Source organism: Fukomys damarensis, unplaced genomic scaffold, assembly GCF_012274545.1.
Source record: "Fukomys damarensis isolate Sample0158 unplaced genomic scaffold, DMR_v1.0_HiC HiC_scaffold_2, whole genome shotgun sequence".
Lineage (NCBI taxonomy): Eukaryota > Metazoa > Chordata > Mammalia > Rodentia > Bathyergidae > Fukomys > Fukomys damarensis.
In genome coordinates this window covers 19738693-19752744 of record NW_022900914.1, presented here as the reverse complement: position 1 = coordinate 19752744, position 14052 = coordinate 19738693, and the positions used below count along the sequence as shown (strand labels likewise).

General features: G+C 38.0%; 1 protein-coding gene across 18 annotated transcripts in view; it reads left to right on the top strand.

Moving 5' to 3' along the window:
• Positions 1-14052, top strand: part of Slc8a1 (solute carrier family 8 member A1) — a 349978-nt gene that overhangs the window by 219305 nt on the left and 116621 nt on the right. The gene's annotated exons all lie outside the window — the stretch shown is intronic.

Genomic DNA, 14052 nt, shown 5'->3' with positions numbered 1-14052 from the left:
GCTTAATGCTAAGAAATGATGGTCTGTAGGTCTGCAGTTTATCCAATGTCATTAAGCTGGTGTGGAGATACTGTGCAGAGTTCCAAGGGAGAAGATGTACTACAGCTCTCTAAGTTCTCAATGTCCAGAATTGAGGTCAGATATCTTGCAGATGCCCTCAGAATAGTTCCAAATCTCTCCCCTTGATGTTCAAGGTCTTCATCCCAGTTGTAATGATCATAAAAGGGACACTTCTTAGGAAGTTCAGTGGGCCCTGGGCTAGGCTTTCAGGGTGATGTGCTATGCTTGTGAGAAAAAAAATGAGAACTTTGCCCCATGTGAAAATTGGCTCCCAGACATATTGGATGCAGGTTGGCAAGTTGAAGAGTATGAGGCCTGGATATAGTTTTTCTGCAGTTTTGAGAGAAACACCTGTTTATAAGGCCAAAAAGAATCTTCTTACAGCAGTATTTGAAAATGTGCACTCATTTCAATGTCAGTTGTTTCAGGCATGAAACCTGGAAAAGTTTTGAACTCCTGAGAAACAGAAATACAACAGTTATCCATCACTGTTGAAGTTTTGGCGATGATTATAATTTGATAAAATAATGGCTTCCCTTGGGAAATTAATATAGCCCTTTTATGTTAAGTGAGCCAAGCTAAATGGATTGGAAGCATTTGGTGTTGGGTATTTACACAAAGGTTACTTCAGTGTGTGTCCATGTCTTGCAGATTCTAGAAAAATTTTGTTCTTTTTTCTTGGGACTTCCTTCAGCATAGAATTTTATGCGGCAGAAGTATCATCCTCTCAAATATGATTTCCAGTAATGTATAAGTATAAGTACACTGTAAAAAAATTAATCATTTTCCGACATCTACACAACAACCTCAAGTGCCATGTGGAAAATGAATCACTGCCTTTGTTCCAAAGGACATCACATAACTCACTTGACAATTGATTTTGTAGCTTCAGAGTTGCAAGCTTTTTGTGAGATCCCTCTATCTTATGTAGTCTTCAAGTTGTGACCTGTAGGAAATAACAGATTCTGCAAAACTAACAGACTTTTTCAATCAGTTTTATTATTTGCCAGTGTCTCTCCAACATTTTAGTTACCTTCCCATAGGTCTTCAGAAAATGTTTTATTTACTTTCCTTTCCCAAGTCAAGCACAAGAGCACCAGGAAAGTCGATTTTTCTCTTGAAGAAAGTACATTAACTGGATAGTTAGTTCTGATGAGCAATGAGGGTATTTGAAAGGTAGTACAAAAAAGCATTGAGAAGAATTGAATATGAATCCTGGATCGTAATAGCTTTAAATGTAGGCAAGTAAAAATAAGCTATGTTATGCAATAGTAATGACAACTATAAAAATCTCAGTGGGTTACTACAACAAAGATGTATTTCTTGCTAATATTGCAGGGGTTCTGTCCTTCCTTCAGGATGTAAATACTGGATGATCATCCCTCTGAAACATTACTGCTTTCAGTGGCACAGAAGAGGAAAGACGATTCTTAAAACCTCAACACAAAAGAAACACATCCCACTTTCTTAGCTATATTCCATTGGCAAGTCAAGTCACATGGCTACACCCAACTCCAAGGGGAAAGTGAAGACTAAATTTTCTCTCTACTTCCAGGCACCAAAAGTAATGTTCCACCTCTCTAAGCTTCTATTGTCTTATCTGCAAAAATTGTATACCATTTTCTCTCAGTGTTGTTGCAATTAATGGTCATTAATGAAATGTGCACCCAGCGCTACATAATGACAATTACTACTGCAGCTCAATAGTGAGCTGCTATTGTCATTTATGATGCTTATGGGACACTGAATTATTTTACTTTCTATTCATAGTAGCCCTACAAGCTAGGCATTATTCTTGCAATTCTGCAGATGAAACTGAGACTGAGACAGGTTAAGTGACTTTCATATGAATCAACCAGCAGCCAGTCATGAAATGATGACATCAGTGATCCGTGTCGGCTGGTTTCCTGATCTATGCTTCTGACTTAATTCTGCAGGTTTTCAAACTTTGCATCTTCCTCTGATGGGATGCTTATATAATGGATTCATTTTAGAGTTGACATGGTCATACTATGCAATGATGTCAATCTTTAAGTATCTGACCTTCCTGAGAATTACAATAGGCTCATTTTCTTTCTTTCTTTCCTTCTTTCTTTCTTTCTTTTTTCTTTTCTTTTCTTTTTCTTTCATTTTTTTTAGTACCGGGGACAGAACTTGGATCATTGTGCTTGCGAGACAGTCAGCACAACCACTGAGCTAAAGCCCTGCCCCAGGGCTCATTTCCTAAGAACAGTGTGACTGCCCTGATTTCTGGGGCTCTCTAAGGCCACTTCATCCTGTGCTTCTTCTTCACCTGACTTAGCAAGATAGTTGCCAGGACAACTAAATACTATGAGAAAAAAATTGGCAAGTGTCTTATAATGTCATCTGTATCATCTGTTTAGAGCAAGTTGGACCAAAATGCAGCTTTAAAGTCCATGCTCACCAGTTCCAATCATATATGCGTTACTAGTGCAAAAGTTCCCAGAGCCACCAGTCCATTATGTTCAATATAAACCGAGCTCATGTCTTACTAGTTTGGTGCTCAAAATATCTCTTGAATGAAACAGTAGATGCTCCTGTGTTCTTTGTATAAAAATACAGTGTTAGTGTTTCTGTAATTTTTCTTAGAGAAGGATTACACACCAGTTGACCAAAACTCACTGGATATGTTTGAATTTTACAGCCTTGAGATTCAAGTCAGATATTGCTGGCGTTCTCAGTAGATCAAAGGCCATGTTCATTAGTTTATCTTTAATCCACTACTGCCTTTGGTTATCATAATACCACCCTTAAAATTTAAAAAAAAATGTCTTTACTGCTTTCTCACTTGAAAAATGGAAACCATTGGTTTAAAGGAGACAGGCTGCTTACTCAGCATTTCTCCCAGTGTGCCAAGAGCCGTAGTAAACATTACCACCGTAATAATGAACAGGAAAGACACATCGCCTCTTTTCTTGAGGTTACAGTTTTTTTGTGTGTGAAATAAATGTTTAAAAATACCCTAATAAAGGAAAACAAAATTATAAATTTTGATAAGTAATAGAAAAATGACTTTACTAACCTATCCAGGAGCCTCCCTTGACTCCATCCCCACTGTTATTTTCCCTGTCTCAATTAACAAGACACGAAAAGGAAAATGTTTGCACTTATTGAAAAATTCAGGGCAAAGTTGCACTGTTCTGCAGTGCCCATGCACAGGCTTTCCTCTTTAAGCAGTTTATTCACACCCGCCTGCAGAGCATCTTGACATCCAGAGCCTCATGGGATGGAAATGACTGACACAGAGCTGCCTCGTGTACAGGGTCTTCCAGACTTTGTGTCTAAAACTAGCATTGTCTAAATCTCTGAGGGGAGAAAATAAGTCAGCCAAGTGACACTTTGGTATTGAGATCACACAAAGCGAGCTAAACATCCGTCATATTTTGTTTGAACATTTCAACCCCAGTAAAACCCCTGCACAACCCCAGTTGAGCAGTTTCTAATATATTCTGTTACATTGGTGCCCTGCCTTATAGCACAAAGAAGCCTTTTGGGCCAAGGGGGAAAAATAACCAATAAATAGCATCTGAAGAGAGCTGAAAAATGATTGCTTCTGCAAGCACAAGCTGTTGGGGTGTGTGTGTGTGTGTGTGCAGAATACTAACTGCCTGGGCTTCCCCTGTTTTCTATGGGAGAGACGCCACAGGGACTCATGGGTAACTGAGGTCCACACATCCCAGGAATCCCAGGGTCAGCCTTCCAGCCAGTGTGATAGAATGGCCTGCTTTTCTACCACAGAAGATCCTCACAGCCAAGATTTCCCAAAACACAGCATGGCCAGTTTGACCTGGTTACGTTGCTTCCTTCAGACACTCAACATATTTAGGTTGTAGGAAAAAAAACAACAAAACAAAACAACATAAAAGCCCTTTCCCTCTCTCATCCTACTTCTTTACTAAACTGTATTCCTAGCTGTGACTATATCGGGTAATTCCACCCCTTTTAGTTTTTGGTTGGGAAAAAGTTGAAGAATTCATGAACAAGTTGAATTATGCTGTGTTTGCCACATACTCTTAGCTCAGACAATGAGGAAAATTGTCTGTGCCTCATTTTCTTGCCTCTAAGGATATAGATATATAAAATGAACTGCTTCATTTCAGATTATTGTTACATGTCAGAAATCTAGATTTTAAAATTTTATCTTCTTTTCTCACATAAGTTGATGTTTCAGGAGACTGTGTCACGACTGAGATTGGAAAGAACCCCAAGTATCATTCGTTCTCTCCTTTACTGGAAGTTTAAATTCATATTACCTCTTCTGCCCGGTGATTGTAGACATAAGGATATTAATTTAAAAGTCATTAAATTTACTCACTCAGCATCAACTTTGGCAAGAGAAAAGACTTCCAGTAGAAAATCACTCGCTTTTGTCTTGACTATTGTACCTTTTGTTTCTGATCAGCCTAGGTCAAACAGAGTAGGTTGGGAGTTTACGGAATGAAAAGGTGCTAAAAATTGACTTGGTTTAGTTGGTCAACAAGCTCTTCATCTTCCAAGTTGGCACCACAAACCTGCCTACCACAAGCTGTAGGCCCTCAAGTTGAATATTCTGTAGGGATTATGCACTTACCTAGTTCCCACTTTGGTATTTCCAAAGTACCAAAATAGAAATAGTGTGCCAGAGTTATGTTTTAAGGGATAATTTACATTTGCCTATAAAGAAGAGTAAAAAAAGACAGAGAAAGGGAGCATGTACCAAATCCCTCCACCTTTTTGAACTAAGGAAATGAATCACTATGTTACAAAACATTGAGATGATGGGACATAAGTAACTACCTGTAATTCAGATTGTTCAGTCAAATTCACTATCAACCTTTAGAAGACACAGAAATATACCAAGTACCATCCAGTTAGACACTCTGAGGAGATGTTCCCGGGAAGCCAGCAGTAAGCACATAGGTATAGAATAACTTGTCAGCAGATTAATAGAGGAAGATGCAGATCAAGGAGAAATTAAGGCTCAGGTTGTTTATATGCTAACACAAGTAATTTTCCAAATTTTGAGTAGAAGAACTATTAGATGTTTTTAAAAATCAAAACTTACCTAATGAGAATGAAGATGTGCTATATACTGATTTTTTTTTTCAAGCTACAACAAAAGAGATCTTAAGGAAATGTTCTCTGGTGGGTGTAAAAATTTAGAAGAAGGTGAAGAGAGGAGCTAGAAAGGTTTTGACAAGTTTAGAAAGAAATGAGCATTAAACAAGGCACTCAGTGGAGTGAAGAGGCTCCTACTGTTAAGTGGATCTGTTTGTTAGACCAAGGATAGGGCTGTGGAACACAGTGAGGACCCAGTTTAAGATATTTGAGAATCCAGGGGTTTGTAATGGAAGGGCTGCTTCATCTCCACACTTGGGAGTGTTCTAGCCTAGGACATCAGGTTAACAATGTCATGGCTAGGATGTCTCATTAGTTGAAAAGTTCATTTATATGGACCCCTCCCAAGTCCATTTCTGCACTTAGCAAACCAGAAAGCAGAGGTAGAGTCTGCTCGTGGGCTTTCTCCAGATAACATTAACCTATTCTATCTTTCTCATTGGCTCAGCACTTCTGAAGGAAGGTCCTTTTACGGAACTTCTCTCAACTGATAAGAGGTCATCTACAGAATTGTGCCAAACACTAATGAAACCAAATGAGACACATATTGGTTCCATCTCTTATTCTGGATTCATTTGCAGCCGTTGGGGAATGTCATTAAGAAATACGATTTTTGTGCTGAAAATATCAAAGTCTTTAAAATACATCTTAGCCTAATCCAGAACTTCAAACAGGGTCCTGAGTGGGCAGGGAGGACCAGATGACAAGCGTGATCTTGTACAAAAAATCCTGTTGAGGAGCCCAGGAAACTAATCATCTGTGAAGTCAGTTTCTCTGCCTTATTTGGAGGTCTGAGGCAAATCTCTTCCCATGCCTTGAGAGGCTCTTTGTTCTTGTTCTTGGTGCACTGAAGTTGCCCACGGTAGCTAGAGCTCAGCCCTGAGACAGGCTCACTAAATGAGAGAGCAAATTGCTGAACATTCCACCCAACGTTGGAGATGTCAGTCTGCAGACAGTCAGGGAAGCCAAGGCTTATGATGTGAACAAAATGCCACTGTTTGGAGGAATTCTTTTCTTTTTATGTGCTTTTCCTAGGATGATAAATCACAGGCCTCTGCAAGAGATAATAACATGAAATGTTTGACAGCTTTTCTTACAATTGTTTGGCATTCTGTTTGCCTAATGATTGTCAGCATCACCCACACTAGTAACTTGTCGAAGAGCGTTATAGCGCCTGTCAAAGGGTGCGCTTGCCATGCTCTCACTCTGTGCTCCTGTTGCTAGGTTATGGATGTGGACACGATGCATCTTTACTGTAGGAAAGGCTTAATTAACCACCGAGTCCTGTATCCAGGTGGAGACGTGTGTCTGCCATCCCACTGGACAGGACTGCAAACCAGACAAATTTGGGGGAGAATTTTGGACAGATCACATAAAGAATACAACAGCAATTTAGCTCTTGGGGTACTTTGCCACACTAAAGGAAGGGGAGGGAAATCATGTGCCTTATGGGCATAGACTGGGACATCATTTATATAATCACCCTTCTTCTGAAAGGGAAGGGAATTCATTGCTTTAATTAACTCCAGTAAAGATTAGATTGTTGCAGGAGGCATGTTGACATAATGTGTTTTGCCATGATCTGATAAGCTAGTAGAAATAATGGCCATCTTTCTATTCATTTTCCTTTCTCTGGGACTTCACTGGTGATGCTCCTGCTACAAAATAGGCTGCCCAGGGGAAGGGTCAAAAAAGGACAAAAATGTCAGAGAAAGATTGGTAAAGAGCTCATTTCCATAACTGTCATTGATTTTTGCAGGGGTTTCATGCTAATTTCTTAGGTTTCCTCTGATTTGGGCCACCCACCAGTAGTTGTTAGCAAGTGAATAAGACATAGTCATCAAGTGTCTCTTTAAGGGCTGTAAAACTTGCTTAAAAGACATCGCTCTCTGACATATATAGAAAAGGTTCCTGAAATATATGGAAATATGCTGGTATATTAGGAACTGCTGTAGTAGAACAGAGTTCATTTAGAATGAGCTAAGATTTGCAAGTAATCTCCATCCTGCATTTAGCTAACACACAGCTAAAAAAAAGCCATAGTAAGCTGTGTACAGTATTTAGGTTCAGGCAGAGAATTATGACTACATATAAAAATATATTAGATGTACTGTATATATAATTATTTATTACTTTGTTATTATTATCATGTGTATCTATGGATTAGCTATATATATATAGTCTTTACACTTGCAAGGCAGGTGGCAGAACCACTGAACTAAATCCCCAGCCCTCAGCCCTATATTTTGACAGGAGAGACTGCAGAGATTCAGGCTAGACTCACTGACAGGCACATCTGCTGCTCTAAAGGGCAGGTGCCCCCCCCCAGCTTCATCCCCTCAAGCAGCAATGAAAGGAGGACAGCCTGACAGTGGTGAAAGGACCCCAGGTGGCAGACTGGAGGTATAGCTCCATTAATCTCAACTTCACCATTCAATGCCTTTCGTCTAAGATCTGTTCTAGGAAAAGTCCAGCTCAAATTTTGAGGATAAGCCCTTAGGTTTCTCTACAGACCTTTTCTATTTTTTTTTTTTTTAATTTTCTCAGACTGCCTATCTCAGTGTCAGGAATGTTGAGTGACATAAAACACACAAACACACACACACACACACACACACACACACACACACACAAATCCTATTTATACAACAGCAATGTGACCAAAAAGGAAGGACTAATCTACTAAAAAGAGAAAGCAAGAATACTAATTATAGCCATAGAATAATCTAGATGGTGAAGAACTCTTAGATAGTTCCACTGTGGAACAGTTAAAAAGACGCTTGACCTTCACTTTCACTTTGGCTTTTTTGCCTATAAATGCATATGCAGGTATAGGAGCTTTATGCTAACTGTTACGCATACTTCATTTCATGAAAATATATCACAGCCAGTGGGCCTCAGTTTTAAAATATGTTAAAGTATCTTCAGTTGCAGTTAGGCAGCCACTGTACCAATCCAGTCCTCTTCTCAGTAGTTGTGAAATGTCCCTAAGACTGTATTGACATTAGTTCAGTTAGGAGTAGAAAGGACCAGATTCAGTGTCTGTTAATTGTAGGAGTTAAAGCAAAAATGTTAGGTATTTTATGGTTTTAGAAATTACTTAGAAGGTTAAAAGGTGGCTTTTCATGGAAATATCACATCACTGTCCCATTGTGGATATCGTGGCTTCTGTTGGATTTTAGACAGCACTGGAAACAGCTTGCAGGGTCTGTTAGCATTGCCCCTCTGGCTTGCAAATGGTGATTACTGTACCGCCATTCTCATTCTAGTTCTGCTCCACACATGGACACACAGGTGGTGCCAGCGAGGTCACCAAATGGAGTTATTCTGTCTCGTTGAAGAAGTCTGTGATCTCAGAATAATCACAGTCCCTTCATTAACTGATGAGGAAAGTATGGCATTTTGTTTACTTTTCTTCTTCACATCTTGCCTCACAGAAAGGTTTTAAAATTACAGTGATATCCTACTGTTACCGTGGCTTGTCAAGTAAGACAAAGAAAATGTCTTTCTTTCCCTTCTTAATTCTGCACACATTTTCCTTAGCAAAATGACAGAATTCTAAAGCTGGAGATCTTCACTTTAGAAATGAAAAATCCAAACTTCAGAGAGACTTAAAGGGCAGAAGCAAGATCCCACAGTTACATAAAGAAATCCAAGCACGTGTTTTTTTCTTAAAATGGAATACCACTCAGCCATAAAGAATGGGAAATTAGATTCAGTCATAGGAAAATGGATACATATTGAGAATAAACTTCTAAGTGAAATAAATAAGTCACACATGTGTAAATACCAAATAGTTTCTCTGGTATGAATAAACTATAATAGCACATAAGATCCTAATGAGATAACTGACAATGTGAAATAGGAAGAAAGGGGCTAAAGGTGTAGGGAAAGTAGGAAGGGTACGGGAAAGGTAATAAGGGAAAGAAAAGCAATAGGAGAAAAGGAAAAAATGGAAATAAAGTGTTTGTAAATGGGGAGGGGAGGAGAGCGTGAAGGGAGGGCAGGGACAAGGGGAAAAAATGAGAACCAAGACCTGTCATGTAAAGGTACAGGATCCCAATGATGAATGTAATTGTACTGTATACCAAAAATGTACCAATACACTCAATGGGTGGGGGGAAGAACTCCACGCACTAAGGTCCTCTGCTACTGAACCCAGAATATTTCCCCTACTCCATATTGACTCCCTTTTGTAATATAGATACTTGCTGTACAAAACAATCTTCCTTCAGTGTACACAACGAGAGATGATCCAATAGCTGAGCAGCTTCAGCAGCTTCTAGGCCCTCCCAGAAGCTAGGATCTGGACCTCTGCCATGGGCTGCATCACCAGCTGGTCCCCTGCCCACTCACAGCCTGGGAGTGTACAGATGGTGAGGATATCATCATTTCCACCGTGGAGGTGGGGTGAGGTGGAGAAGTGTTTTTCAAATCCGTTGTTGCTTTTCATGTTAAAATTCTCTCACAATTTGCAGACACTAACCAAGAAGCAGGAGGAAAGAATTCTTGTGTGAAGCTCCACTATAGGGAAATGCATCTAAGAAAAGGTCTGTCATTTACAGAGAGGGAGAGAAGGAGAAAGGAGGGAAAGGGCAGAGAAAGAGGGAAGCAAGAAGTAGAAAGAGAAGTTGGAAAGAGGCAAGATGAAAGGAATGGGTGAGTTAATAAAAGGCCCAGTCCCATACTGTTCTTGCTTAAATAATGCCTTGCACTTCGGCCCAAATGAATATTCATTCTTTGATACAACCACTTCCTCACCAACATGTAAAATTATAGTTGCACGGTCTGAGCTCTCAAAGGAAGATGTCAGCATTGTTATAGTGAGCTTCTCAATTCCGTGAAAATAAACAAGAACCAATAGGATCCTAGCAAAAGTTCAAGCACAGAGAGTTTGGCAGTTCCAATAATTTGCTGAATAAAAGGCATTAGGGTGGTATCGTCTTACCATGTGTATTATGCAGGCCACAACTGAGAGTTTAGTGGAGGGAAATTTGAAATAAAAGCAAGTTAATTCTAAGCCTGTGTCTTTAAAAATTAGCGATATTTTTGAGAGTTCAAGAGAGTGACTCTTTGCTGCATTTGGCTTCGTGTTTTCTGACAACCTTTCTGAAGTAGCATGCTGTTTGACACAGGATTAAAACAGACTCCAAATTTAAAAAAAAAAAAGTATAACAGCTCAAATTAGAGCAGTGTGACAAAAAAAACAAAAGATATGTTAATAATTCAACAATCCAGCTCAGAGTGCTAAATTTTTGCCTGTATTTTTATAAAGTAAGGAATTCTCTTTGACCCTTACAATTTAAGGAAAAGATTTAAGATGCCAATTATATTTCTGTTCTTAATCAATTGATGCTTAAGCTATCAAAAGGGATTTTTTTTCTTTGAATGTGTAAGTACCAATACTAACATTCACTTTCTGATTAAACGGAGACTCTAATAAGTGCTGTTTTCTTATTTTATCTTCAAAGAAAACAAAGTCTATGATAAAACATCTCAAGAGAAACATTCAAAAGACATTTTCATTTTCTAAAAAACCTGCAAACAAACTTTCAAAAATATAAGGAATAGTTTTATATCTTTGTCAAATCTAACCATTCTTGCTTCAAAGTCCTTAGAAGAATAAACCACAAGGTCCAACATCTGAAGCCAGATTCATATTCATTAACTATACTTTTATTTATATAAATGAATTTGCATACCACTATATTATAGAATATTTGGAAATGAAGATTAAAAATGCATAGTTTTCTTATCTGTTGGTAGTTTTACAGATTTGTACTCAAACTGCATACACAGTGGTTTAAGATCACAAACTCTTCTCATTAAAATTTGTCACTAATGTAAGCATTTTTAAGTGTCACATGCTGTGAACATTCTGAAGGACCAGGACTACAAACAACTCCACTGAATTTATCTATGATGCCCCCTATGTTTTAAGTGAATGAAACTAATGAAGAGGGAATGACTGAATTTGGTTAGATTCGAAATATTTACAAAATAATGAAGGAATGAGAGTTACATGAGATTTGCTGTGCATCTGTTTACTTATTTATTAGATAATGATGGTCTCCACCAGACAGACCCTGTTGTTCGCTCTCTCCCCGACCTTCTAGGCACTGACCTGCCCAGGAAGCACAAAGCAAACACAGATTAAATGTCTGAATGAAAAGACCCTCTTTGAGACTTCCTCATGCAGTTAATCTAAGTGTGGGAGTTAAAAGTATTAACAAAATCCTGAGACAATGCAGAAGGCTTCCAAGTTTTCTTTACAAGAGATCTCCAAGAGATGGGCCTTGTCTGCCATGTTCATCTCTCAGGGACTCATAGGCCCTCTTTGGAAGAAAGGCTTCCATTCTTGTTTGTGTTTGTTTGTTTGTTTGTTTTCTCTCTCTTTCTGCCTGCCATCTCTTCCCGCTTTTCTGGAAAAAAAAAAAAAAGCATGCCACACATCAATAAAGATATTTTCCACATTAGCCCTGTTGCCAGCCAGCCACTTCTCTTTGTTTAAGTCTATTTACACAGTCTCCTTGGCAACATAAGGTAGAAGTTGATATTTTTTTATATCTCTGACTAGCAGGTTTGGTTTTCCCTTTGTCTGAAGCTTATCCACCTCAAACGCCGAGTTATTTCTAGTGCAACTTTTTGTTTAAATTATAAAAAGAGAACCATTTTCACACCCTATATTTTAGCAATCTCCCATCCAGACACCCAGTATTCTAGAGGATCCTTTAAAAAAATACCTATGAAACAATTACTGCAGAGAACATTTCTTCTTGTTTAGACCTTGCTAATATTTAACCCTTTCCCATAATTTTATTTGATTCTGCAGAACTGTGCACATTCTCTTGCCTAATACTTTCATTTTATGTTGGGGTCCGTGGAGCAGAGAAAAATAAGTCTTGAGGGTGAACATACCTGACCTCCCTTAGTTCTGTGATGCAATCAGCTGGATCCATTTTTACACCACAAATACTTCTTACAGTTAGATCATGCTGAAATGTACCAGTAAAACACCCTACTTGTCTTTCTCAAAATCCCAAATTCTGCACAGCTGAACCCTAAGGCACTTAACATAATTCGTGGGTCAAATGTGAGTCATGGAGAGACATGAACCATGTGATACTGTTGGAGAAAATGTTTCAAGTTACACAACATGACAATCACAGTATGACCTGTTAAAAAGGTGAAAGTTCATCGGACCCATTATTCTTAAAAGAGATGTGCTGCAGAATTACCTGGGAAGTGTTCTCTAAACTTGTACTGGAAATTTCACCCTAGACTTAAATTCTCATGGCACCAACATATACGTCTATTTAAAATGTACTCAGATCATTTTTGTAAAGTCCCAGTTATTAATATCAATGATATTAATTATGAAAGTAGTAAGGTAGATATTCAAGGTCTTAGATTGATTGCTGTAGCTCATCTTTGTAATCTCTTTCTGGTGCATGGGTTATAGTTCCTACTTTGTAGATGAAGAAACCAAACCTCAAACATGTTAACTGGTGTGTCTATTGTCTAGAGCAAGAATTTTAAGTCAGCTTTATTCTAAAATCTTGTCATTTTTATCCTGTCTTAAGTTTCTTTCCTCAAAACAATAAAGTAATTACTTGCAATACAGTTCTCTACATTTCCTGACAACTTTTATTATGCTAAAACTTTTAAATATTCATTACTGTGCCCTTTTAATAATTTTAGTAAAGCAATCATTTTGTAAGGCAAAGCAAGGTACAGAACAATAGCAGGATTAGAATTAATTTTTAAAAACTCTTTCTGTCTCTACCCCTCTCCCCCTCAGTTTTGGAAATACATACACCTAGGCCAGGAGACTTAGACAATTAGTACTTAATATAACCTCAAAATCTCTCTTTGAAACAAGTAATATGACTTTTCAAAATTTATTTTTTAACTGAAATCCCCAAGTTGAGCATCAATTAGCCATTTCCGGCGATATCTCCACCCTTCTTTGTCTTATTATTGTCTGGGTAGATAATAAAGCCCAGGGACACATTTTTGAGCCAAGTCATATTGTAGTTTGTCAATACTTTCCATATTTAAGTGATTCCTTGGTAAATTTTAACACCTACACCAGAAGAGATACATCACAGATCTTTGAAACAACAGTATTATTCACACTGATTTTAAATTTGTTTTAAGTTTACTGCTTTTGGAAGGATTATCTAGAGTCATGCTTCTGAACATAGTTTGAATTGGGAGAAGAGAAACTCTTCCTCTCTATCAGCACATCTTGGCAACTAAGCACATGATTTGTCCATTTGAGAACTAAAAAGTGGTGAACTATTCAAATGAATGACGATGAGATTAGATTTTTAAAACTACTGATGGAATGGAACATATTGCTTTGTTTTCAGCATTTATCTTGATTAGATATAGATACAATTTTTGCAACTAGTGTTTTTTTTTTTTTGTTAGAAAGTTTTGTAAGAATTTCTTTCAAGCATGGATTGACATTTCTAGGTGAAAAGTCTATTTTTCATTTTCTCAATAGACATTTCTAATGAGCTAATGTCAATCATTAGACTACAAGACCAAATATTTGGAGGCCTCTAAAGTTTTTAACGTAGTAGTGCAGAAGTTGTTGGTCTCCTTCCAAGGTCGTTGTTCCATGGTTTTCTCTTACAATAAAGACTGCTTATAACATTACGAAGAAAATTGGGAGGAGCCAGAATTCCATCTCCAGAGCAATGGAGTTTTGTAGAATTTGTTTTTCATCTTTGTTTATTTCCTAGAAGGTAGTGTAGCAGGGCACAAAGACAGGTTCACTGTACTAGTCATGCTCCTCTTACTGAATGTCCCTAGAAATAAAAATCTATTTCACTCTGGCAATGTAGAATCAAAGTAATGACACAT